Source organism: Eubalaena glacialis, chromosome 1 (genome assembly GCF_028564815.1).
Source record: "Eubalaena glacialis isolate mEubGla1 chromosome 1, mEubGla1.1.hap2.+ XY, whole genome shotgun sequence".
In the NCBI taxonomy this organism is placed as follows: domain Eukaryota; kingdom Metazoa; phylum Chordata; class Mammalia; order Artiodactyla; family Balaenidae; genus Eubalaena; species Eubalaena glacialis.
Genome location: NC_083716.1, coordinates 210505022 through 210528736, shown reverse-complemented (window position 1 = coordinate 210528736; position 23715 = coordinate 210505022). Strand labels below are relative to the sequence as shown.

General features: G+C 40.7%; 1 protein-coding gene and 1 long non-coding RNA gene across 2 annotated transcripts in view; one reads left to right on the top strand and one right to left on the bottom strand.

Annotated features, from left to right (window-relative positions):
* Nucleotides 1–11653: 11653 nt before the first annotated feature.
* On the bottom strand, nucleotides 11654–12807 carry LOC133088724 (uncharacterized). The gene is made up of 3 exons (XR_009700540.1): nucleotides 12705–12807; nucleotides 11994–12549; nucleotides 11654–11892 (listed from the first exon to the last, which is right to left on the bottom strand). It is a non-coding gene; the product is annotated as an uncharacterized LOC133088724 (long non-coding RNA).
* INO80D (INO80 complex subunit D) overlaps nucleotides 12469–23715 on the top strand; it is a 59119-nt gene continuing 47872 nt past the window's right edge. The window contains exon 1 of the mRNA XM_061186744.1: nucleotides 12469–12607. The gene's annotated coding sequence lies outside the window, so the exon portion shown is untranslated. The remainder of the gene's footprint in view (nucleotides 12608–23715) is intronic.

The window sequence follows — 23715 nt, the reverse complement described above, 5'->3', positions numbered from 1 at the left end:
TTAGTGGTAGACCTGCAAAATCAGAATAAAGTCTGTAGTTAACAACAACAAAAATTACAACAGAACATACCCAAAGTTATTCCTCTGTAGAATCAGGCGACTCTATGTAATCTTAAGCAATTCACTTCTGGAATGTTTTTCCAGTTATTAGGTAACATGAAAAGCATTTGTAGTGTGCTTTAAGATTCTTAGCTGAAATAGTAACAGTTTTGTTGCTTACTGTTTGTCTTTTCTATTTTCCTTTAAGATGGCTAAATTTTGGAAGAGTTATTGTGTTTTGGAAGACTCAGTATGCTTCAACATTGTGATGGCTTTGATGCAACAGTACAGATTAATGAAAACAAATACTATTAATGGATGCAATCCAAAAATGAAAAATTAGACAATTAGTATATTGTGGAGGCTTTTGTGGTTGTTGCTTTGATGTTTGCTTTTTACTATTATTTCAAATTAAGGAGTTGGCATGTAAAACTATAAATACACAAAATCCTTTCAACAGCTTAAAAAAATGAACATTTCAGAAGTTTCCTGAATTCAAGTCAAGACAGAGGGAGGGAAGCAAAAAACACTGTTTGAACAGTTTGATTCAGACAAGATAGAAATGCCCTTCCAGTAGAGAAAAAAAGGGCAAATGGCCTGCATGGAGTATTTACATCAGTTTTCTAAGAACGGTATCATGTGTCTCCTTTCCCTATAATCTTTTTCTTAGCTTCATTTCAGAGAACTGGACACATGCTATAGAGACTGAGTGATAATTTATCACTGCATCAGTGATTATTGCATGAAGTACTCTGACTTTGCTGCTCATACATTTTAGGTAATGTAATTCTTCCCTCCTTCCTCCATAGAGAGAAACATAGTGTCTACCGTCTAGCTCAAGGCTGGCTTAACGGCCTCCTCTGAGGTTAATGTTAACATCATTCTGGACGGAGCAACAGGAAGCATCTGTGTATCTTACCACAAACGGAGATGATCCACTCTTTCCCCATTTGAAGTATAAATTCTGTTGGTATTAAATTACTTAACTGCTCTTGCTGTGCACACCTAAAACATTTAGATATATAAAACATCATGGTAATAAGCTCTGAGAAAACTGAAATGATTTATGACTATGTAAATATTTATTTAATTCTTCCCAGTTGGTCAATATTGATTTTTTTTTTTTTCCATCTATAATTTAAAGGAAACTTGTAGTATGAAAGCTATTCTGACAAATCTTTGGTTCTTATGTTCTGGAACCATCTATGGTGACAGCAAAACTCAGGGAACAATGTTAGTTAATTAACAGCTGCCAAGTTACCTGGAGGAGCAGATGGTATAATTGATCACGTCCTACAAAATGGGGGAAGGGAATACTCCAAGACATTTGCTCAAATATGCTTGAGCGTTTCCACGCAAAAGCCTTTAATGAAAGCCATACTTTTTCCCTCTTGTATGGTTGCCTTTTACTTCGGGTGATTCTCTTATATTGTATTTTTTAACCTGTCAAGTGTTCAATATTAAGTGACATTAGTCATTTAAAAGTAGAGTATACAGAAAATAAATACATAAACAAAAATAGAGCATACATTTTAAGTGTTTTTACCAATAAAGAATGTACAACACTTGGGGAATTCCTGGCGGTCCAGTGGTTAGGACTCTGAGCTTTCACTGCCAAGGGCGTGGGTTTGATGCCTGGTCAGGGAACTAAGATCCCGCAAGCCCCATGGTGTGGTCAAAAAAAAAAAAAAAAAAGAATGTACAACAGAAATATGCCAAGAATACTTAACACCACCCCCAGATTTTTTTTAGCTGGACTATAACATGGTCAAATGGAATATAATGCTCAAAGGTTATTGACATAATTAAAATTGTACAGATATTTTATTAATCATCTTGGACCTGTACTGAGATTGACAACAGGAAGTCCATACTTGCTTCCTTAGATCCTTTCTCATTTAACCTATCCAGAAGCCATATCTTAATTATCTAAGTCTCAAAGAGATTGTACTGCTTAAAAGTTCAAAATCTCAAATATTCATTAATTCAAATATTTATGGTGCATATTTTGTGCTAGGCACTCTTCTAGATGCTAAGTCAACAAAATAGCTCAAGAGGAAAAAAAAAAAAAAAAAAGGACAAAACCCTTAGCCTTGGGACTTCCCTGGCTGTCCAGTGGTTAAGACTCCACACTCCCAATGCAGGGGGCCCAGGTTCGATCCCTGGTCAAGGAACTAGAGACCTCATGCCGCAACTAAGACCCACACAGCCAAATAAATAAATAAAAACAAAACAAAAAACCCCCTAGCCTCCACAGTTTATATTTTTAAAAGTAGGATCTGTATAAAAATAAAACATCCTCCAAACAATAATTCTCTCCTTTCTTGCCAGACGTAAGACACTTGAGGGCAGAGACTGCTGTTTCCCTAATATCCTAACCACAGTGCCTAGCACACTATAAATGATTCATAGGTACTCCTTGAATAATTAAATAGCAGATCTTTTTTTAAAAAAACATTTGTTTATTTATTTGATTGGCTGCGCTGGGTCTTAGTTGCAGCACGTGGGATCTTTAGTTGTGGCATGTGGGAAATTAGTTGCAGCATGTGGGATCTAGTTCCCTGACCAGGGATCAAACCCGGGCCCCCTGCATTGGGAGTGTGGAGTCTCAACTACTGGACCACCAGGGAAGTCCAGAAGATCTTGCCTGTTACATCTGTTTGAACTTTTCAGCTTGGCTCTCAAAGTCCTCTTAACTGGGCCCTACCCTACTGCTGTCTTTTCCTCCATTTTTCCTCACACACCTTCTGTTGAGACATGCTCACTCCTGCTTTACCAAATGCCATTTTCTCTGTCCAGGTAAATAAAAATTCTCTCCATTTAAATTCAACAAACACTGATCCAGTATCTCCTATTTGCCAGGACTGTGCTAGAGATGTCCACAGATCTTCTTGAATCTATACACGTACTCTCATTGGTTTTAGGAGTGGGAGAGGCTCAGAGTTCTGAGAGCAGCCAGGGGTCCCTCGGCTACTGAGTCAGGGCCGGATCTGCCACAATAACCCAAGGCAGGCTTCTCTTACTCTGCCCCTTTTGTTCCCTACTGAGCCCTTGATTGTTCTCCAAGGGCTTCCCAGATGTCATTTACCTTGCAAGTAGATCATAAACTCCCTGTACACAACTGTGTATTATATTTTCTTTTACTTCCCTGCAGAGCCTAACTGAGTACCATGCCCACTGAGCACTCAATAAATACCCTGCTAACTGAGAAGGTTAACCAACTCGGGCTGAGTGTCCTACTTTCAACTGTTAGAAAGTTAACCTTTGCAACAAATTCTATCGTTTTTTTTTTTTTAATTTATATTTATTTTTATTTATTTATTTATGGCTGTGTTGGGTCTTCGTTTCTGTGCGAGGGCTTTCGCTAGTTGCAGCAAGCGGGGGCCACTCTTCATCGCGGTGCGCGGGCCTCTCACTATCGTGGCCTCTCTTGTTGTGGAGCACAGGCTCCAGACGCGCAGGCTCAGTAGTTGTGGCTCACGGGCCTAGTTGCTCCGCGGCATGTGGGATCTTCCCAGACCAGGGCTCGAACCCTTGTCCCCTGCATTAGCAGGCAGATTCTCAACCACTTCGCCACCAGGGAAGCCCCAAATTCTATCTTTTGAATTAAGTTCTATATGGTCAGAACCTGCTGTGTGAAAAAATACTTCCTTTTAGTCATAAATACTTCATTGGAGATGCAAGTTATCTTTGACTTGTAGGTAAACAATTTAATGTTCAGCTGATCTACTTCCTTCATTGACTTGAATCACAAGCCTGTTCAGTTTATTTTTACCAGCAAAGAAGACCTAGTGTTTCCAGGTTCTCTTTCATTCTTCTGACCATACAACCGCTCCTTCGTGTCTTTGAGGTATGGCAAGCTAAACTGCATGGACAAGCTGTATTTTGATGAGATAATCTATCCAGGGTCAAATGTTCTCATCAGCCAGCAGATTTACCACAGATGCGTCCAGCTTGGCCGGGAGTCGGAAAAAAAAAAAACTTAAAATATTTTTAAGCGCAGTGGTCTCCAAGTTCCTCTCAGGCCTCACCTTCCCTCTAGTGTTCAACCAGGGCAATTCAGACCCTTATCCTGTACCTAGACTGTAAAGCCAGTGAGGACAGGGACCGCCTGTCTTGCTCACTACTTAACCGCTGCAGGACGCTACGAAAGTCAGCCTCATAAGATATAGCAGTATCTCTTTAACTTTTTGTCCTTAACCCACCATAAAAATATACATATATGTATCTATAACTGAAATTTTTTGTGAAATAATACTTCGACTGCGATGACTTTGGATATTTTCTATTCTATATCACTCTATTCTTTTTAGTAGGTCATAAGCTGCCAAACTGATTTCTTAAGTTCCCTCTTGTAAAGACTCTATGCCACAGAGTTGAGATGGGGTCTCTCACCACTGTATCACCCCATACCCTGAATAAGAAGACCCCATAATCATTCTCTGTTAGAGCCAAGTGCCAGGGAAATGCATAGCTGTCTGGCACATGGCTGAGTGAATAAATGCTTGTGGTTTTGTGTTGGCTGAGCCTGTTCTTACTGTGAAAATATACAGTTTGATCATATTTTTTAAAAATAATTAATCATTTTCTCAAGAGCACTAGTAACTAACCAAAAAGAGAAATCTCACACAAATCATGCAAAAAAGTAGTAAATATGTAAATAGGGTTCTAATTAATTTGATATTTGTTCTTCAATACTTGAGAAATTGCTTCTAGAGCAAGACCCCTTTTTATAGTTTTCTAATTAAAGTCCTGCCTTAATTCTAGGCACTTTCTACGAATTCAGCAACAAAAAATGGAAATGGACAGTTGTGGAGTGGCTGATATATGTCATATAGTATACTACATATGGTTCTATAAATCATCTTATGCAAGCAATTGTGTTGAGAATGAGGGCACTGAGGTTTGAGGGTCTAGGGAAACTGCCTTAGTTTGTACAGTTAGTAAATAAATATTAGCTCTGGAATTCACACATGGTTTTCTGATCTAAACCCCACACTGTGTCTACTCCTTAACACTCTGCATTTTAAAACAATAAACTAGTACCTGCCCTATCAAACAGTTCATTGGAAACATTAAATGTGTCAAACACCTACTATTCCCTTTGTGGGATGACTTCTTAAAAAAATTTATTTATTTATTTATTTATGGCTGCATTGGGTCTTGATGCACATGGGCTTTCTCTAGTTGTGGTGAGCAGAGGCTACTCTTTGTTGCGGTGTGTGGGCTTCTCCTTGCGGTGGCTTTTCTTTGTTGCGGAGCACAGCTCTAGGCGTGTGGGCTTCAGTAGTTGTGGCACATGGGCTCAGTAGTTGTGGCTCATGGGCTCTAGAGCGCAGGCTCAGTAGTTGTGGCGCACAGGCTTAGTTGCTCCGCTGCATGTGGGATCTTCCCCGACCAGGGCTCGAACCCGTGTCCCCTGCATTGGCAGGTGGATTCTTAACCACTGCACCACCAGGGAAGTCCCAGGATGACTTGCTTCGAAGATATTTCGTAAACCTTTTTATGCCTTGTTGTCAGAAAAGTCTTCTCCAATATCTCATATTGAAATTTAAATGCATCTCTCTCTTTAGAACGGCTAATGAAAAGGCATTAACTGGTCACAATATTTCTCTTGCTATATGTTCTGTATGTACTCTTCCTGTATCTCATTTTATATATATATATATTTTTTAATTTATTTATTTATTTACATTTTATTTTTGGCTGTGTTGGGTCTTTGTTGTTGCACACAGGCTCTTCTCTAGTTGCTGTGAGCAGGGGCTACTCTTCGTTGCAGTGCGCGGGCTTCTCATTGCGGTGGCTTCTCGTTGCGGAGCACGGGCTCTAGGTGTGTGGGCTTCTGTAGTTGTGGCACACGGCTCAGTAGTTGTGCCTCGCAGGCTCTAGAGCGCAAGCTCAGTAGTTGTAGTGCACGGGCTTAGTTGCTCCTTGGCATGTGGTATCTTCCTGGACCAGGGCTCGAACCCGTGTTCCCTGCATTGGCAGGCGGATTCTTAACCACTGCGCCACCAGGGAAGTCCTGATTTTATATTCTTTAAGACCTTGATTGAGTCTGAAGGACACCCAAATCTCGGCTAAACTTAAAAATCTTTGCTACTGTCAACTATCTGGGTATTCAAAAATATCTGGAAAAAAAAAAAAAGGATTGTTTTTGTAGGTATTTGGTATGGCATAATCATAGTCTTCTATCTTTTTCTGTATTGAATTAATTCAACTTGTGACTAGCGCTGCTAAGGCCACTGTCTTGGTAGTGTTTAAAAACAAAACACAACACAAACAAAGCAGTACTCCCTGACCTTGGGATGTGCTGCCTGTAAGGTGTTTACTGGCAAGCAACCAGAGAGAGCAGCTGACCTTTACAGGGCACTAAGACCCGCCTTGTGCACTATGCCCTGTAATCCTCAAACAATGCAATGAGGTAGGTACTGTTCTTATTCCTTAGAGGTTAAGTAGCTTGCCGAGGGTCACACTACCAAGGGAAATGGTGGAGCCAAGTTTCTAAACCAGATGGCCTGCACTGGAGATTAAGCTCTTAAACCATTAGAGCTCCTCCTGCACAAAAGGAACGCATGTGGGGAAAAGAGAAATCCTAGAAAACTCAAAGCATTAAAGTGAGAATAAGGTCACTGTACACTCAGGTTGGCACCAGAAGGCTTCAGGAACAAGATTTTGAACCAGTCCTCAGAGCAGAGTGGGATTTACCTGGCCGAGCTGAGAACAACAGAGGCATCACGACGAGAATGGCCGTGGCTTGCTCTGCGGGGCAAAAGCAGCATCAGCCTAATAGGAGGAGGCTAGGTTGGGTAATTTCTAGTAGAATCTTATCTACTTCTGTGCCCTCATTTCTTTCTCCTTCTGGTTTTCCTTAAAAATAACACAAAATGCAAATACCTACTCTAAGACCATACAGCACCCAGGTATGTATAAAACAGAAACACCAGTGTATACAGTTAAGGTAAACAGTACAATTTTTATTTTTGACTGAGGTCTTTTCCTCTTCCTGGTGTACTGCAACTGGCCTCACCATATTATATCTTTGATAATCTTCCTTACCTGAATTTAAATCAAGCTGTTTAAATTGTGTTAAATAGTTATTCCTTACTTTAACTGAATGAGAGGATTTCCCCCTTTTCCCCACCCTTACTATTGAATTCTGGCAGCCTGTAACAAATATATGGCAAAGTTATTATAGTACAGGAAGTCCAAACTTATTAATGGGCTGTGTTCCAGAATATCACTGTGAATTAGTTATTTGGAACCTGGGATTTATTTTCCCATGGAAATAGTGGTTAAGTTCCCAGCGGGTCTACAAAGCTTGCTTAACCAGGAACGTAGCAGAAATGAACACTGTCACCTTTGTGCTGATCTCTGCCTATTATTCCGAGGACTCTATGGATTTCTCTTCTTACTACAATGATTTAGCTAACCACCACCTCTGGGACTCAGTTTTCTCATAATGAATTATAGAGAAAGTTGACTAACACTTATAATTCTGCCCAAATCCAATCTTTAATACTGCTTTGGGGTGTTTTTACTAACCATTACTTAGAAAACGACCTCAGTTGGAGAGGTGTTTTCCTCAGTGTTAAGGTAAGGAGTCAATAAAACGGCCCAAGAATGCTATGGCCAAGGCGATGGCACATCCTCTGTCTGCAGCATGACGAGAAGGCAGTGAAATGGCACCAGGGACATGTCTTGCCCCTGCTGCTGCCAGTGACCATCTGGTTTTTGGAGGATACCTTTTGTCCCTTATGGGGATTAAAAAAAAAAAGACTTTCTTGGTTTCTGGCTTGGCATTAGGTAGTAGTCCCCAGGTCTCAGTGCCCCTGGGTAGGTGTCAGAACTTGGAGATTACCTGATCATGTGTGTTTTGACTATAGTTGCATCTGTATTATAGAAATGTCATATTCGAATAACCTAAAGCTATGATGTGGATGTCTCCCAAATACAATGCTTGTCTCAGAAACATTTTCTTCGTGGCACAGTAACCACAGTACAACTAAAATCTTTGTTTTAGATAGAAACATTACCAACAAATGTTTCCAAAACAGAAATGCTTAAAGTGAAAAAAATTTACATTTATGGCCATCATAATAGTATGATTTTTGAAAACTTTTAGGCTCTGTACACACACTTCTTTTCACCTCCTTGGAAGTTTTCAAACTACTAGGGACCTCTTGGTATGACTTCAGAGTTTGCCTTTAGAAATGTTAGAAAAAAACATTTCTGTGATTAGGGAAGGTTTATAATCACACCCCTACTCTCTCAAACCCCCCCCCCCCACTAAATTTGTATAACCATGTCTGCTGTCAGTGTCTTTTTAAACACTTGGTGATTCTGTCAGCAAAACATTCGCCAATAAAGGCATGGCTTTATTGCTGAAAAACATCTAATATATTAAACATGCATAAATCTTTCACTTTAAATCCACACAATCTGTGAATGAGCTCTTTTAAGAATATAGGTTGTATTTTCTTTTCTTTTCTTTTGGCCACACCCCGTGGCTTGTGGGATCTTAGTTCCCGGAGCAGGGATTGAACCTGGGCCCTTGACAGTGAGAGTGCGGAGTCCTAACCAGTGGACCACCAGGGAATTCCCTAGGTGGCATTTTCTTCACCATAGTGTTCACAATAAGGTGGTTAATTTTTACAAAATTAAAATCAATACCAAAAGGCAGATCAATTAAAGTTTATAATAGTAAAAATATTAAGGCAAGTATCTCCTATTTCAACTAAAGGCCAAAACAAGCTACTTGTGAAATTAAGGCATAATAACAGAATAAATAAAAGACACTACTGCTCTAAGTATCACATAGGTAAAACTCTGGCATATGAGGCTCCAGGTCACTTCATCCACTGACTAGATCTTTTAGAAACTACCATAACTTTACAACATAGGTAAGATTTCTAATTATGCTAGTTCATTACATGTACTGTTCACTTTCAGGATCAGGAAGGAAATCTCTCTTAAACACAGTGCATTTCAATTGACAAATATATATTTGTCTCAAAACAATGGATAGACTTAGGTACTAGACTTCGTGAAGGTGAAATAAGCCACTGGTTGCCACTAGTGAATGAAGGGGCTCCAGCTACTGCCTACTCTGTTTTTGGCAAAGAGTAAATGGCAGAAACTTAGCATTTCCAGATATAGCGTATAGAGCTGTGGAAGGCACCTCAGAAACTATAGAGCGAAAGGATTTGGAGTCTTATCGAAAGCCTTAGGGCCAAGAACGTCTACATTCCTTGAAATTGAAGACGATTATCCCAACTGTATTTAAAAGAAGAAAGAAGTGGAAAGGAGGAGGAGGAGGGGAGAAGGGAAAGAAAAATAATACTTTTTGGAGCCCTTGGGGGAATTAAACCAGAGCACATACATAAAAGTGTCCAGCAAGGTTACCAAGATGTATTAGGGGCTCAATGTTAGCCAAATTTGAGTACAGTATTGGGAATTTTATTGGGCAAAATACATTTATTTAAGGTTAATTATGTCAGTAGTTTTGTCAGCACCTGTAGTTTCTAGGAATTAGAGATAATAACACCTGAAATGAGTTCAATTATCAACCGAAATAAACACTGACCAATCAAATTCACCAATGTTACAAACGTAGCAGGATTTCTTCTTGTTGGGGCTGTAATTCCCCAAGTCTGGGCTATTTAGCTCAGCTGGTGGATAAACATCATGGATCACAGCCCTGTACAAGTCAAGCTTTATAAACAGAAAGACATTGAAATGCTAAGATTATGCACCATATCCCTATCCCAGATGGACATCACGCAAACAAGCTTGTTGGTCACAAGAGGGATTGCATAAAAGGGTCCAGTCAGCTTAAAGCAAACACATCTTAATTTCTCGAAAAATTCAAAGCATATCTACAAAGTCATGTCATGTCACATATAAGAAACAAGTTGCTCAAAAACACGTTTTTCAAGTCCACCAGATTTCTTCATTAAGGGAATGGATTTCCTTGTTATGACCGAAGTGTTCGATTTCCAAACATTAAAAAAACAACTGTGAACAGAACACAACTTCATAACTGAGGTTTCTGAGATGATAAGAATCAGTTAATTTTACTTTAATTACTTTAGATTTTTCTAGCAAAGAGTAAGGGAAAAAAACTGCAAAAGAAAACCAAGACTATTCAGGTACTGTATTCAAATATAAATGATAAAGATGGGGGTCAGCATGAAAATAATAAATATCTGTTACATGCAATATCTGAACTCATTTTAACATTATGGGAATTTCTAAATTTGGAAGCTCAAAAAACAAACATTTTAAAGTGAGTCATCAGTTATTTCTAAATGCTTTGTAATAAATTTTAAATGAAAGAAATTAAATATTCTACTGAGTCCATTGACAGATGAATGGATAAAGAAGATGTAGTACGTACATACAATGGAATATTACTCAGCCATAAAAAGGAACTAAATTGGGTCATTTGTAGAGACCTGGATGGACCTAGAGACTGTCATACAGAGTGAAGTAAGTCGAAAGAGGAAAACAAATATCGTATGTTAACGCATACATGTGGAATCTAGAAAAATGGTACAGACGAACCTGTTTGCAAGGGAGAAATAGAGACACAGACATAGAGAACAAACGTATGGACACCAAAGGGGTAAGGGGTGGGTGGGTGGGATGAACTGGGAGACTGGGATTGACATATATACACTAATACATATAAAGTAGATAACTAATGAGAACCTGCTGTATAGCACAGGGAACTCTACTCAATGCTCTGTGGTGACCTAAATGGGAAGGAAAGCCAAAAAAGAGGGGATATATGTATACACATAGCTGATTCACTTCACTGTACAGCAGAAACACAACATTGTAAAGTAACTATACCCCAATTAAAAATATTCTACTGATGCAAGGCACTACTATTACAAATTCATTCCCACTATGTCAGCCAACCTGCGTCAGAAAAATAACTCTTCGTACAAGATTCAATTCATCATTCCCTGTAGAACATACAACAAGACCTTTTGTTCATTTTCTAGTATTCTTCTCTTTCTTCATAAAAACAGCAAAATATCTCTGCAATTTGTTCTTCTCCAGTAAGAGTTCTATGGGAATTGTTGCAAGTGGGCAGCACCCTTCTCTCCCTCACCTCTGTGTTAGCTCTGCACTGTGTGACTTTGTTCCCATCTCTCTACTAAGCTTTGCTTATTGGAAAAATGTAGATTCATGACATCCATTGCAATATATTAAAAGCACTTCACACAGTTTGGCAGCACATTAGAAATTCTGAACATTTCAACTCTAACAACAATAGACACATTTCTCAATTCTGTGACACAGAAAGTGGACAGCAACATGTGTAACGCACCAAAGATCTAAACCTTAAAGGATCTAAATTAAAATAAAAATTAAATGCCTGTACATAATGCTAAATAAGCAATTGTACTCAGAGAAAATCTAAAGCTGTCTTTAAAATCTGTTTTCAGTTGTACAGTAACATTTCTTCATGGGCAGACCATAACAGCATTAGGATTATTTCTATAAAGGTGGTCAGTTATACTTAAGTTGTATTTATGCCCCCAGTGATCTCTGCCTTAATTTGCACTGTGAAAAATAAACAACTGTATCTTGCCCTTCTGGACAATCAATAGGTTTTATTTACATTGCTTTGAGAAAAGGAGACAAAAGACATCCCTTTACAACTGTCTTCCAGCAATCTCAGTTTGGAGGGGAATATATAACACAAATTTTTATCTATAAGGAAACATATAAATCTCTCTGTATATCAATACAAAAACGTATAAATAAATAGACAAGTAAAGTGGCTAGGAAGTCTCTTGAAGTCCAAATTTATAAACTGACCACCAGACCCAGAACTTAGATCTGTAACGGAAAAAAAAATCATTATTAGCCTGAAAAAAAATTCAAACACCACTCCCACGAACATGGAAAAAATTAAACAGAAAATAGAAAACAATAATCACCGGAAAACCTGTGTCTTGTAAAGATTTCTTGCCATCAGAAGATGCAGAAACATTTTTCCCTCTGGTGCAAATGCAAACGTTTCTCAAGCACCCCCAGTTTCTTCCCCGCTTTTCCCCCCAGGCGCCGGTGTAGACGGCCGGTGTGGACTTTTTTCCAGAGATGAGAAGTCGAAATTTGTACTTTATCGGGAGCGGGTGCACTTTTCCCCCCGGCCCCCCTTTCCTCTGCCTCCAAGATGGTAGGAAAGTTGTCGTTTCGGAGGGCAGAGGAGCGGCTCTCTGGTGTTATGTCCTCGCAGTGCCTGTAGTGGTGCTGTAGGAGGCTGCTGCCTCTTCTTGTGCAGCTCCGGCAGCCCTGCCTTCTTGGCTGGAGAGTATATTCAGGGATTTCCCCTTAATAATCACCGACCCTGGGAGCACTTTTTAGTTTCCAAAATAAAAATATGATCCTCACCCCTCTTGCTTGACAGGGAAAGGCTCTCGCCGGAGCCCAGGGGGGAGCAGTAGCAGCGGCGGCCGAGCTTCCTAGTCCATTGCCAGCGCCTCTCACTCTGATCTGTCAGACCAGCCGAGGGAAAAGGGGGGAAGGAGAAAAAAAAAAAAGCAGCTGAAAGGTAAGCAGAGGCGGCCCCAGGCCCGGCCCACATCCCCGGGCTCCCGTAGGGCGGCGGGCTGGGCCGCGCAGGCAGGGCGGGCGGCGAGCGCGCTTACGTGAGGCCGGGGATTCGCCGGCCCGCGCCAGGCCCCGGGCAGAGAATGAAAGGGTGAGAGGGGCCGGCGCCGGGGTGGTGGGGGCTGGGGACTCGGGGGCCTGGGGGGCGCCCACGGTCGACGACGGCGGGCCGCCGGGCGGGGGTGCAGCCGGGGCCGGAGCGGGGCGAGCGGCGCGGCCTGCGCGGGCTGGGGTGGCGGGGGGGGGGGGGGCGCCGGTTAGGCCTCGGGCCGGCGGGCGCCACAGCGGCCGCGCCCTGACCCCGCACCCCGGGCCTCCCCGCGCCCCTTCGGGTCCCCCGGGGCCTCCGGGCGGGACGGCGGCGCTGCTGCTGGGCCGAATCTTGCGCGGGGCCCCGGAAAGCTCCCCCGCGGGGCGGCAGGCCCGGGCGGCCGGGACCGGGGCGTCAGGGCCTAGGAGCGGGGAATGGGCGCCCAGCCGCCCCCTCCCCCGGTCTCTCGCCGACGCCCCCCACCCCCGATTCCGGTAATAGTTGAATTTATTTCTCCCCCTCCTCTGCGCTCCGGGCGGCCAGGCCGGGGCGGGGCGGGCGGCCTGGCGGGCGTGGGGTGGGGTGGAGGGGTGGTGAGGAGTCAGGTGCAGCCGCGGCCCGGAAAGTTTCCTTTTAGGCCCGAATTGGGGGCTGGTCTCCTTTCGGGGAGCCCCGGTCCTAGCGCTCGCGACCCCCGAGGGCGTGGGGGAGAGCACTCGGCTATTTTGAAACTCTTTGCCAGTTCCTGTCCGTGGAAGGTACTCCGCCCCTGCACCCCTCGCCCGCTCCCCGGCGAGCCCTTCCAGGGCTGCAGACTCCAGCCCCTTCCCCGGGAGCCCCCCGGCTGGGGAGAGGGCCCTCTCGGCCCGTTTGCAAAAGTTTTCCAGGGATTTGTCTTAGCTTATTAGTTAGTGACTGGGCTTGTTGCAGTGGGAAGGGAGGAGGTAAATTCGGGTGGTATTTCTACGGGGCAGGCTTTCCTAATCGCTTTTTTAGCCCTCACCCCGGAAACCGGGGGTGTTAGGTTCAGATTGAGCACCCACCCTCCTCCCATCCCGGGCTCCTTTGGGTCTCGAGCCCCCTTTTCTGGACAGCCTTGCTGAGGGAAAGAGGTAGGGAGCGGTGAGGAGCCTGTCAGTGAGAGGGGGCTGGATGTCTCGAGCAGCCCCCAGATGGAGGAGTTTCCTGTCCTATTTGGTCAATGTCCGGGAAAACAAGCGCGGGGACGGGACCCAAGAGGGAGACCCAGGTTCTCAGGACGGACCCTGCTAGGAAGCATTAAGAATGAGGAGGGAGTGGAGGTGGGCAGGGCAGCTCCTGAAACAAAGTCTGCAGTTTAAGGATCAGTCGTTTATTTATTCTGATAGCAACTATTTGGATTTCTGTGATACTCTTAGGTTCGACCCTAGAAATAGAAAAATGGGCATTTTAAGGAAACTTGTTATTGCCACAACTCAAAAGGGTCTGTGGAAGAGTCCTCGGGGAACTGAACATAGCTGACACGGTGTGGTTTGGGTATGGGTTTTTTTTTTTTTTTCCTATGTTTAAACGGATCCAATTTTGCTATATTTTGGTGCCGTGAGTTTTGAAAGTTAAAAAAAAAAAAAAATCGAAAACTTAAATTTCCAAATCTAGATTTCCTGGTTTTCGGGGATGGGATGTTTCCTGTGGCTACACTTAATCTCCTGGTGTTCTTTAGTGTGGAAGTCGAAATGTTAATGTGCCCTGCCCCCCACTCCCAGCCCCCAGCGTGGGCATGTTTGGAGAGGTGATTTTTCCTCTTTCATTCGCTCTTTTCTTCCCAGCTTTTTTTTAGCAGACCTAGGACAGGAGGTTGTGTGTAGGTATGTGTGTCCTGCCTGGTAGCAGGCTGGAGTTGGCTGGCAGAGGTGTTCCACATTCTGACCGCTCAACCCCCCCCACCCCCCAGAGCACTGTTACCCAGGGACAAGGTGGTACTTGCAGATGGCAAGGGGTAACCCAGGACTTGGTCAGTGCTGACTTCTGTTAGGCGTGGAAGTGAGATTCCTTCTGTGATTCTTACTGTGTCTTCTTTTCCTTTTGTCTGCCTAAAGTAAAACTTCTGTTTCTCCATAATGACAACCATCCAGCCATTTAGTATTTTACTTAAGGCTTGATATTTGAGACTGTATGGATTTCTTACAAAAATGCAAATTACATTTAATGGTTGTTTAACTTTATTGATTAATTGAAATTGCTTATTGATTTCGATGTTTTCATATACTGTGTACCCAAAATTATTACTTCTGTTATAGCTTGTCCTTATTTTTGGAGCATATTGGATGGAAGAAATCAGTCTATGAGTCTCTTAGGACGTTTTAAGGTTTAAAAAAATCTCTTTGCCTCATAATTTGATATTTTTAAGGTATATTGTTGGCGTCATATTCCCAGACTTTCAAAATCTGTATATGAACAAATCCCAAAAGTTTTGAACTCCCCCGGCCTCCACGTCTTTCCTAATCTAATCACCCCATGGGCTACTTTATTTTTGAAGGAATGGTGGGTTTCAAATACATTGTATTTGAAACTAAGAAAAGACTTTCAAGGCAAATATTGAATGAATTTTAAGTTGCTAAGGTAATATACTTTTTCACTATTAAATATTTAGTTTCAAAAACAGATGTTTAATTTTCATTTATAAGTCTGAAGTAATCGTTTTCTTTCCTCCAAAAGATTGTGTAAGGAAATTTGTATACCCTACCCCAACCATTTTTCTCAGTGAGTAATGTTAGTACTATTTTTAGAGAAATGAAATTATAGTTTAGATGGATTTAAAAATTTCCAAGTCAGAGCACCCAAAATTAAACATGTCATTTCAAAAAAAAATGCTGATCCATTCATTCTTACCTGAAATGTTTCCCCAGGGTTAGTAGCTCTCACTATCCAGCTTTGGAACAGTAGTTATTGATAATGAGAGGTATTTGTATGTGAATACAGTTAACAGCAATATTCTGAGACAGGTAGCACTCCGTGTCTCCCCACACACACCTGGTAACTTGTAAACAATGGATGAATTGGTGAGACTGGGGTGGAGGCAGCAAATTGTCCCCAAAGGAGATACTCCACTGCATATACAATGGTGTCCCATCCAAGTCCATTTAACTTATGCTAATGCGACTCTGTGCTTTGCAAAACAAACAGCAGTGGAGTCTCCTCCCCACTTCCTTTAGGTATGAGTTTGTTCCAGAACCCCGACTGTAATGGCTGGTCCTGGCTTTTTGGGGACACTCGCAGAGTTACTTTTGATCAGCTTAAAATGAAAACCTTAGGTCTCTCTTTTTTCCCCTCCTTGCACTTAAGATGCCAGGCTACTTGGTTCTGATTCTTTCCCAGAACGTGACTTGGTTTTAAGACAGCTTTTTGGTTGCATTTTATTTGTAGCATAGTATCCTGCAGTCAGCCGTATTTGGGCTGGGCCTTGGGTTCTGATCCCAGTTCTTCCACTGGGCAGGTTCCTCAGTCTTTATCTATAAAATGGAAATAACTTGTTTTTGATGTAATGATGTAAAGATTAGATGAGATAGCCCATGTGCTTGGCTCTTAATTCCCCTAGCCCACTCTACTTTTCTATTAGCACCGTCTATACTATTTCTCTTGTTTGTTTGCTTTTTTTCTGACTAAAGGTAATATTTGCTCATATTCATCCCATTCAGGAGATAACCATTGTTAACATTTTGTTGTGTGTGTGTGTTTTTCCCTATTTTGTGATTGTATGTGCGTACCGCATAATTTCAGGATCTTCCATTTAACAATGTTGTATAGTTTTGTATTGCTTAAAAGCTTGGGCTGTGGAGACAAATTGCCTTTGAATCCTACCTATGTAACTTGGATAAATTACTTACTCTCATTAAGTCTCAGTTTATTCATCTGTGAAAGGGGGTGATAATAACACCTTTTTCATAGGGTTGCTGTGATGATTAAATGAGGAATTGCACATGAAGCCTTTAGAGTGGTGCCTGGTACGTGACCTTTATATAATATTTTCCTTTAAAGATTTTTTAATATTCTCGATGTGAATTTTTCAATGTGAATGAGTGCTTGACTCAGCATATATTAATACTAATAAGTATTTGAGTACAGATACAATATAATAATTACTTTCATGGGGCAAATAAATATTTTTGTGCCAGTAAAAAATCAGCAGTATATTCACAGAAAGTTTCAGTAGCTTGATGTTAGCCTAGTCTCTGTCGTTGAACTCTGTGAGTTGGTAAATGTAAAGGAGTGGTAAGTATACCAGTGGGCAAAGAAGGTGGGTTTACTTCTAGCTCCTTTTAAACTCTTGAAGTTATCTGCCTGCAGCTGTGTGTGTTGCATGGCTTTGAAGGGCTGAGTAGTCTGTGGCTTTGGTAGGCTCACCTTGGGAGGGTAGGATGTTTATCTGAGGTGATGGTAGGATTTGCTGAAGCCAGTGCTGTTTCATTCATTTAACAGATTAGCTTCTTTAGTGGTAGCCCTGGGCCTTGTAATAAAAAGACACATTGTCTGCCCTTGAGGAGTTTTCAGTCTACTGCAGAAGAAAAATAAAGCTGATATTTACATCTTTGAATGGTGAGGGATAGTTTAGCCTGCAGGAAGGAAACCTACTTATTCTGGCCTAGGGGCAAGCAGTTAGCATTTTCCAGGGGGGGATTTCTGCCCTGAGCGAATGGGAGGAGTTAGAAAGGCATTCCAGGAGGTGGGACCTGCAAGTACTAATAAATGCCTAAGGACAAAGGAGTATTCTGTATTGCAAATTGTAGGAATTGGGGGAGTAGGAATCTATAATGGGAGAGGGAGTGGTCAGCCTGACCAGGTCCTAAGGAGTTTGTACTTAGGCCAAGGGATTTGGATTCATTTTACATTTATGTAGGCCTTTGGCCAAATAAATTATTTGCATTTTAGAAGATTTGAATCGTACAAAAAGTGGAACAAAGGAGGGCAAGTGAGACAGCTGCTGAGAAGAGATTGAAGGTTTGGACTCACGAGGTGGCAGTGGAGATGGAGAGGTCAGTGGAGAGGCTGTTACGGAGGTAAAAGTGGTCTTCATAGGTTGACCGGATGTAGATTTGGGAACCATCCTCGTATAGGTAACAGCTGAAGTTGTAGAATTAGAAAAATTTGGTTTAGTCAGTGGTTCTTAGTCTTTTTTGGGAATCTGATGAACTTTCTGGCCCCTTCTCCAGTAAAATACATTTATGCATATTCACAGTTTTATACATTTGCTTGAAACCTGGGATAATCTAGTCTTGGGGTAGATGTAGAGCAGACATTAAAATGAAAGCCTGTAAAAATGTTTTGTTTGACATTCACTCTTTGTGTGTGACTTTATCACTGACACTTTATAGATGAGGAAACAGATTTGTAAAATAACTTGCTCAAGGTCATGCATCTTGTATTTCAACAGTTTAAATGAGCTGCTGACATGGAAAAGATTTTGTGGGAAAATTTGGATTTTTGTCTTCTTTGAAAAATTGGAAGATCTGGAAACCTTGGGTCCACGTGTGCCTGTGTGTTTTAATCGCAACAACTTGTTGGAACTGGTTTGAGTCTGCTGCCTTTAGATAAGCAAAGTTTGCCAAAGTCTGGCCATGGCCCACCCCTGTGGCCCATGTAGGCATTTCATCTTGGATCCCTATAAAACAAGATTAAGAGAATCTTGGGGAACATTGACATTTAAGTGTGGGTTCAAGAGACGCTATAACTGAGCTGCCAGAAAGAGAGTTTTCAAGAAAGAGAAAGTGTCAGGTGCCGCAGAGAGGTCAAGTGAGATAAGGATGGAAAGGTGTACCTGGAATTTAGCAACAAAGAGGCCATTGGTTTCAGATTCTTAGAACAAAAGAACTTTGAGGACTAGAACTACAGCTTAATTTTTCTTTCCTCTTGTCCTGCAGTATAGGGTTTCTGTAACAATTGAGAGTGGCTGTGGCATGGATAGAAACTCAGAAAGCATTTGTTGTAAAGGATTGTTCACTGGAGCTAATAAATGCTGTAACCCAATGAAACACTGCTAATTCTGCTAGTGTTGTCATCCTAAGAACACCAGAACACCAGGAATATAGATGTTCTGTAGAATGGAGAAGATATTTTTAATATTAGATTTTAAATATGGATTATAGAAAACAGTTCTCAGTGGATTCTGTTACCCTAGCCTCAAGAAGGTGGGAGGGCCTGACTTAACCGAGAATTATGTTATACCATTCAGAAAACCAGCAGCAGCTGGAGACTGCATGTCAGCCCTGCAGATCTTTGATTAAAATAATACCAATAAACTACTACTTACTGTTTCTAATAGTACTTAACATTAAGTGATTAGTATGTGCTAGGTACCATGCATGTGAAATACCTAATTTAATTCTCCTAAGTGACTGGATGAGGTACATACTATTGTAATCCTTTCTTTATAACTGAGAAAACTGAAACCTAAATAACTTGCCCAAGGTCAAACACCCAGTAATTAGCAGAGCCAGATTGAAGCACCATCTCTGATACCCACTAAAGCCAGTAAGTGCTCTCAACTGCTGCATGAGCTATCCTTACCTTTCTAATAAATTAGGTAAAGAACCCGACTAGCATAAAGGCCATTTTAATTAAAATTCACAATGCAAACTTATTTGTACAGTGATGTTTGAGCACAGTGTTTGGCACATAATAGACATTCAATAAACAATTTATTTTTAAATATTCTAGTTTGAACTTTGTGTTGAATATTGTTTATATTTTGGGGTGATAGGCAGTTTTTTCTCACGATCTTTCTCTTTGAATCACATCAGTTGATAGATTTTTATCATTTCTGAGTCTAATTTTACTACTTTTCAAATTGATATGTGGGATATTGCTGGTTTTTAAAAAAATCAATAATAATAATAATCTGTTTAATATCACATTTTTATGCTCCATGAAGTTGCATTAAAATTCATTTCAAAAAAAGCTTAAAGTAGGGGGGGACACGCTTTTTAAGACTTTATATGATCTGGGATAAGTAAAAATTCTTTTCATTTGTATTAAATATATTAGAAAACTAACATTCTGAGAATTTAGGTTTATGTTGGATTAGAAAAAATTGTAAGGTATGTTGTAGGTCCAGGCTCTAAAAAGGGGGTAGAATATAAAATTACAGATGGCAATTAGGGGAAAATGCTGTGGCAGTGAAATGAATGTGCTTCTGAAACTGGAGACTCAAAAGAATAGTAATGACATGCAGAGATTCTACATGGAGGTGATACAGTAGCAGTCCCAAAGAGAATAATGTTCAAAGTTTTGCAAATTGGTTTATGGTTGCTGTTGGAAGACCGAAAGGGCTGTAGGTTGCTTTTGTTAAAAGCTTACCTTTCTTACTTTTCTTCCTGCTAATGTCTTATTCCTCCGTATTTGCAAGAAGAAAGAAACTATGGAAAGGAATTTATTTTTCATTAAACTCAGCATGTAATATCAAGGAGGATTTTTTTTTTTTTTACACCTACCCATATTTCCTTCTCTTGAATTTCAGTATATGGATATGTTTGCTGTGAAAATATTCTTTCTGTGAGTCTATTCTCAGTAATAGTTATTTTTGGTAATAATTAATAAGGGTGTATATTCTACTGCTGCTTTTAAGTGCTTAATTACCTTAATTCTGTTCTTTAAGGGAGCATAGATCTGTTTGTATTCTAATTCTAAAGAAGCTATTTCCACAGCTGAATATAGTATGTACTATAGCTGTGATAAATTGTCTGGTTAGGATTTTTTTTTTAGTGATATTCATTGTGTATTAAAAGGTAGAGCTTAGGTATAGTTCTAAATGGATTAGTCAGTGGGATTGTATTTAAATATTAGGGGCTATAAGACATTTGATCAAGATCATGTGGACTTTATACATTATATGTTTCCTCTCTTATTTTATCTTACAATGAATGTCAATGAGTGAAGGCCATGTGAACTTCACCTTTGGTGGAGTAAGGGTAAAGAACTTCAGTGGTGGAAGGCTAGATGTAAAAAATGAAAAATATATAGTTTTTTTTTTCTTCCCCTGAGATCTACCTTAGCGCTTTTGTGATGATTTCTTCTTTAATTTAAAAGGAAAAACCTGTTAATGTAGAGAAGACCAGATGAATAGTTGTTTCCAGTTTATAGACAAAGTGATTTTTTTTTTTTTTGGCCGTGCCGTGCGACATGCAGGATCTTGGTTCTCCGACCAGGGGTCGAACCAGTGCCCCCTGCATTGGGAGTGCAGAGTCTTAACCACTGGACTGCCAGGGAAGTCCCTATAGACAAAGTGGTTTTGATATTAAATAATACCCATTAAGAAGGAAGTTAGATTTCAAAGCAGAGGGCCATTGTCCCCCAGCATTCTTTCCTTTTATGGTATATAAAGTGAGTTTGAATACATTAGGGAATTGAAAATATAAGTATAAAGATTAAATTGGGCTTTAAAAAATTTTTTTATTAATTTATTTTTGGCTGCATTGGGTCTTTGTTGCTATGCGCAAGCTTTCTCTAGTTGCGGAGAGCAGCGATACTCTTTGTTGTGGTGCACAGGCTTCTCACTGCGGTGGCTTCCCTTGTTGCTGAGCACAGGCTCTAGGCACTCGGGCTCAGTAGTTGCTCTAGGGCGTGCGGGCTTCAGTAGTTGTGGCGCTCGGGCTCTAGAGCACAGGCTCAGTAGTTGTGGGACACGGGCTTAGTTGCTCTGCGGCATGTGGGATCTTCCTGGACCAGGGATCGAACCTGTGTCCCCTGCATTGGCAGGCGGATTCTTAACCACTGCGCCACCAGCGAAGTCCGTGAATTGGCTTTTTAAAAGAGGGATTTGAAAATGGAGAACAGGTAGGTGATTGTTCAAAAAGGAGATGGATGTTTGGCTTTTAGTAGGACTTAAAAACGTTAAAAATCAAAGAAATATTAATAGAAAAAAATAATCACAGGTAGATGTAAAAAAAACTAAGTTTGAAGAGAAGTTGTTTATAAGATGTTGCAATTAAACATCTATTTGTAATGGCATAGAGATCATTAGCAAGAGCTTTGGCACCTTGTGGCAAATGCTGAAAGAGGGCAGTTGGATAGATTAATGAATTCTTAGAGTTAGGAGGAAGTTGAATAGGTAGATTTTAATTCATTCTTACATTGTTTTAAAAAACATTATTTGCCAAATAGACATTGGGTAGCAAATTATGTGAATCTATTTGATGAAATGTTTGGTGTTACCTCAGATGTACTGCAATATTCAAAAAATTTAAAGCTTCTAAATTATATTTTCTCTTGGTATATGACTATGGCTATTAGAAATTATTGTGTAGACTGTCTGAAGTACCAATTTAGTGATTTTTTAAAATTACTTAATGATTGGTGGGTGAATCTAGTAACCTGTTTTGGGTAGACAGCCTAGAATTGAGGTACTACACAGAAGCTATTTATGTAGGCGGCATGTACTTATTGAGCAGCTATTAACTTCTGGATACTATGCTAAGCTCTGGGATATAATGATGAACAGAAAACTGTTTATCCCTCTAGGAGCTTATTTCCTAAGAGGGAAGACAACGGAAGAACAGGCAATTAAAGTAGAATGTGATAAGGGTTAAAACAGGGAAATGCACAGAGTACCTCAGAGGAGCATGTAACTAACTCAGCCTTTGGGAATCTGCATGTGGTGACAACTGAGCTGTGTTCTGAGGCTAGGGCTGGCCGGAGGAGGGGGCACAAAGAGGAAGACATCCATTGCTCTGGACAGAGGGCCTGTCCTTGGGCTTAGTGAGGCCAGAGGCGCCTGGGTGCTCAGAGCTCTGGGTGAAGTCCTCCAGTTATTCACTTCCTTTCTTTTGAGTGCATCTCATTGCATAGATTATAATCTTTTCAGGGAAAAAATTATGTCTTTTACTATTAGTAGCCTATATAGCTTCTCCGAAAATGATGGACTTGCCATCAGTGTTTAATAAATAAATACTTGTCATTAAAGCTAGAATCACATGGATCTGACATAGTGAAAATGAATCAAGTTTAGTAACTTCTTTAATAACATGTTGATTCTTTAAAATAAACAGAAAATAACATAAGGAATATGTTTGTTGTAAAAATTAGATAATTTGTTTTATGATTTTGATTTTATTTTGGTACATTTTACTATACAGAATTTTAAAAGATACTTCTGGTTAATGATGTCAGAATACTGACATCTCTGTTCTCTAAACCAACTAACAAGAATAAGGAGAATGAGAAACAGAAGAAAAACTCAATCTTTGATAACTAAAAAAACCTTATAATCAGAATATATGACTTAGTGCTATTTAAGTGCAGTGGGAATGGAACCAGGGCAAGAGAGGATGCAAGGAGAGGATGATTTCCTCTGTAGAACTCAAGCAAAGTGGGGGGAGCAGCTTCCTCCCAAGTAGGTGACACACCATGAGGACGAAACTAGTGATCCCCTTACTAGGAATGTCAAAGTTGGTATATACATTGTGCTCCCTGAGTGGCAGGAGAGGTGGGGTTGAATAACAAACCGTAGAGTCATACTATTTTTGCAAGAAGTTGAGAGTAGAGGAGAAACTGGAAGCATGCAGCCATATCGCTGCTGATCTGGTCAACTGAAGAGAAATAAAGCCTAAATTATCATCCCCTAATCTATGCCATGTGGGCCCCTGTGAGTTGGGGAGACTAATCCAACATTGAGTCAAGCCTTAAGGGAGGAGTGTTGGAGTTGATCATTTTCAGAAAGAACAGAGAAAGTGAAAATTATGAATAAATAGTTCCTTATGCTGGGAGGTGGTGTGCAGAGTTGGGGGTGAGACATGGCTCCTCTGAAACAGGAGTTTAAAGATGAGATACAAAAGCTCAAGAAATAAATAAGATATAAGAGTGAGCTCATGAAACCAGGGTATGAAATAAAAGAGGAAAATATAGTCATTGTAGAAATGAAGGTCACTTTCAAAGCAGCACATATACACTATAGCTGATGACAATGAAGGTGAGCTTGAGAAATTTGAGCAATCCAAAATGGAGAAAGTAAAAATAAAGACTAGAGACAGAGACAGATATGGAAGACAGTA